This window comes from Arachis hypogaea, chromosome 18, assembly GCF_003086295.3.
Source record: "Arachis hypogaea cultivar Tifrunner chromosome 18, arahy.Tifrunner.gnm2.J5K5, whole genome shotgun sequence".
NCBI classification, from domain to species: Eukaryota; Viridiplantae; Streptophyta; class Magnoliopsida; order Fabales; family Fabaceae; genus Arachis; species Arachis hypogaea.
The window spans coordinates 58,900,361-58,903,528 of NC_092053.1; the positions used below are offsets into that span (position 1 = coordinate 58,900,361).

General features: G+C 43.4%; 1 non-coding gene across 1 annotated transcript; it reads left to right on the forward strand.

The window, feature by feature from the left end:
• The first annotated feature begins 2,777 nt into the window (after positions 1 to 2,777).
• On the forward strand, positions 2,778 to 2,885 carry LOC112774068 (small nucleolar RNA R71). The gene has a single exon (XR_003188579.1). It is a non-coding gene; the product is annotated as a small nucleolar RNA R71 (small nucleolar RNA).
• The last annotated feature ends 283 nt before the right edge of the window (positions 2,886 to 3,168 follow it).

Genomic DNA, 3,168 nt, shown 5'->3' on the forward strand with positions numbered 1-3,168 from the left:
CGGATACTCATTTCTTTTGAGTTTGAAAGGGACCTCAGGGATCACCTTCTTCTTGGCCACAACATCATAGAAGTGGTCTTGATGGGCTTTGGAGATGAACCTTTCCATCTCCCATGACTCGGATGTGGAAGCTTTTGTCTTCCCTTTTCCTCTTCTAGAGGATTCTCCGATCTTAGATGCCATCAATGGTAATGGAAAAACAAAAAAAGTTATGCTTTTACCACACCAAACTTAGAATATTGCTCGCCCTCGAGCAATAAACAAAAGAATAGAAGAAGAAGAAGAAGAAATATGGAGAGGGAGAGGGAGATGTGGTTTCGGCCAAGAGGGGTGTAGAGGGGTGTGTTGTGTGAATTTGATGAAGAATGGAGGACTTTATATAGGGAAGGGAGGGGGGTTAAGGTTCGGCCATATGGGTGGGTTTGGGTGGGAAATTGGTTTTGAATTTTGAAGGTAGGTGGGGTTTTTGAGGTAGGTTTATGAGGACGAGTGGATGAATGTGAGTGGTGAAGAGGTGATTGGTGAGGGGTTTTTGGGGAAGAGTGTTTATGGGGTTGTGTGAAAGAGAGTGGTGAGAAGAAGTAAGTGGAGGTAGGTGGGGATCCTGTGGGGTCCACAGATCCTGAGTGGATCCTGTGGGATCCACAGATCCTGAGGTGTTCAATGATTTACATCCCTGCACCAATTAGGCATGTAAAATGCCTTTGCACACAACTCTAGGCGTTCAGCGCCAGGTTGGTGGCCATTTTGGGCATTCAACGCCCATTTGTGTGCCATTTCTGGCGTTGAACGCCAGAACCATGCCTGTTCTGGCGTTCAGCGCCCAGAAGCTGCCCATTTTGGGCGTTCAGCACCAGCACCATGCTCTGTTCTGGCGCTGAACGCCAGACAGATGCTCCTCCAGGGTGTGATTTTTTTTTTGCTGTTTTTTATTCTGTTTTCAATTTTTATATTTATTTTGTGACTCCACATGATCATGAACCTACAAAGACATATAACTAAGAAAAATATAGTTAGATAAATAAAAATTGGGTTGCCTCCCAACAAGCGCTTCTTTAATGTCAATAGCTTGACAGTGGGCTCTCATGGAGCCTCACAGATGTGCAGATCTTTGTTGAGACTCTCCAACACCAAACTTAGAGTTTGGATATGGGAGTTCAACACCAAACTTAGAGTTTGGTTGTGGCCTCCCAACACCAAACTTAGAGTTTGACTGTGGGGGCTCTGGTTGACTCTGCTTTGAGAGAAGCTTTTTCTGCTTCCTCTCCATGGTTGCAGAGGGAGATCCTTGAGTTTTAAACATAAGGGAGTCCTCATTCCATTGAAGGACTATTTCACCTCTGTCAACATCAATCATAGCTCTTGCTGTGGCCAGGAAAGGTCTTCCTAGGATGATGGATTCATCCTCTTCCTTTCCAGTATCCAGGACTATGAAATCAGCAGGGATGTAAAGGCCTTCAACCTTTACTAACACGTCCTCTACTTGTCCATAAGCCTATTTTCTTGAACTGTCTGCCATCTCTAATGAGATTTTAGCAGCTTGCACCCCATAGATTCCCAGTTTCTCTATTACAGAGAGGGGCATGAGGTTTATTCCTGAACCAAGGTCACACAGAGCCTTAAAGATCATGGTGCCTATGGTACAGGATATTATGAACTTTCCAGGATCCTGTCTCTTCTGAGGCAATGTCAGTTGATCCAGATCACTTAGTTCATTGATAAACAAGGGAGGTTCAACTTCCCAAGTATCAATGCCAAATAATTTGGCATTCAGCTTCATGATTGCACCAAGAAACTTGGCAGTTTGCTCCTCAGTAACATCCTCATTCTCTTCAGAAGAGGAATACTCATTAGAGCTCATGAAGGGCATAAGGAGGTTCAATGGAATCTCTATGGTCTCTAGATGAGCCTCAGAGTCCTTTGGTTCCTCAGAGGGAAGCTCCTTATTGATCACTGGACGTCCCAGGAGGTCTTCCTCCTTAGGATTCACGTCCTCCACTCCCCTTGTAGGTTCGGCCATGGTGCTTATGTCAATGGCCTTGCACTCTCCTTTTGGGTTCTCTTCTGTATTGCTTGGGAGAGTACTAGGAGGGATCTCAGTGATCCTTTTACTCAGCTGGCCCACTTGTGCCTCCACATTTCTAATGGAAGACCTTTTCATTCATGAAACTTACAGTGGCCTTAGATAGATCAGAGACTAGATTTGCTAAATTAGAAGCATTTTGTTCAGAGTTCTCTGTCTGTTGCTGAGTAGATGATGGAAAAGGTTTATTATTGTTAAACCTGTTTCTTCCACCATTATTAAAGCCTTGTTGAGGCTTTTGATCCTTCCATGAGAAATTTGGATGATTTCTCCATGATGAGTTATAGGTGTTTCCATAAGGTTTACCTAAATAATTTACCTCTGCTATTGCAGGGTTCTCAGGATCATAAGCTTCCTCTTCATAAGAAGCCTCTTGAGTACTGTTGGATGCAGCTTGCATTCCATTCAGACTCTGAGAAATCATATTGACTTGCTGAGTCAATATTTTGTTCTGAGCCAATATGGCATTCAGAGTATCAACTTCAAGAACTCCCTTCTTCATAGGCGTCCCATTACTCACAGGATTCCTTTAAGAAGTGTACATGAACTAGTTATTAGCAACCATGTCAATGAGTTCTTGAGCTTCTGCAGGCGTTTTCTTTAGGTGAATGGATCCACCTGCAGAAGTGTCCAGTGACATTTTTGATAGCTCAGATAAACCATCATAGAATATATCCAGGATGGTCCATTCTGAAAGCATGTCAGAAGGACACTTTTTGGTCAACTGTTTGTATCTTTCCCAAGCTTCATAGAGGGATTCGCCTTCTTTCTGTTTGAAAGTCTGAACATCCACTCTAAGCTTGCTCAGCTTTTGAGGAGGAAAGAACTTGGCTAAGAAAGCCGTGACCAGCTTATCCCAAGAGCTCAGGCTATCTTTAGGTTGAGAGTCCAACCATATTCTAGCTCTGTCTCTTACAGCAAAAGGGAAAAGCATGAGCCTGTAGACTTCAGGATCTACTCCATTAGTCTTAACAGTATCACATATCTGCAAGAATTCAGTTAAGAACTGAAAAGGATCTTCAGATGGAAGTCCGTGAAACTTGCAGTTCTGCTGCATCAGAGAAACTAATTGAGGTTTCAGCTCA